We start from the raw sequence: 535 nt of genomic DNA, 5'->3' as shown, positions 1-535 counted from the left end.
TCTCTCGGGACTTTAGGGCATCGGTTGCCTGTCCGTCTTAATGGGTTTTGAGGCGTGACATATACTATACTAAGGTCTTACTACCCCCTAAACTTATTTTATAAGTAATTTTTACCACTTTTCAGCTTACGTGGCACTATCTTGAAAAAAAAGTCAACCAGCCTTGGCCCCACAAGATAGTGCCACGTAGGTCGAAAAGGGGTAAAAATTCATTAATAAAATAAGTTCAGGGGGGTATAGGACCTTAGTATAGTATAAGTGTGTCTCTGAGATTTCGGGCATAGGTTGAGGGGATACTTGTTCATTATCCCTTAATTTTATTTTAATCTTTTCAGCAAATAGTGTTGGTAAACCACTAATAAAATTTTCTTTCCAATAGTCATGATTGCAGTCTTTGCGAATCATAACTTTGTTTATGAAGACATCTTTATACAACCTAAAATCATCTAACTTTGGACAAGATAGATTAGATAATATTTCTAAACTTCTATCTTGAAAGAATTGAGGTTCACCTACAAAGTTTTTAGCTATACTA

This window comes from Solanum pennellii, chromosome 4 (genome assembly GCF_001406875.1).
Source record: "Solanum pennellii chromosome 4, SPENNV200".
NCBI classification, from domain to species: Eukaryota; Viridiplantae; Streptophyta; class Magnoliopsida; order Solanales; family Solanaceae; genus Solanum; species Solanum pennellii.
This window is presented reverse-complemented; position numbering follows the sequence as displayed.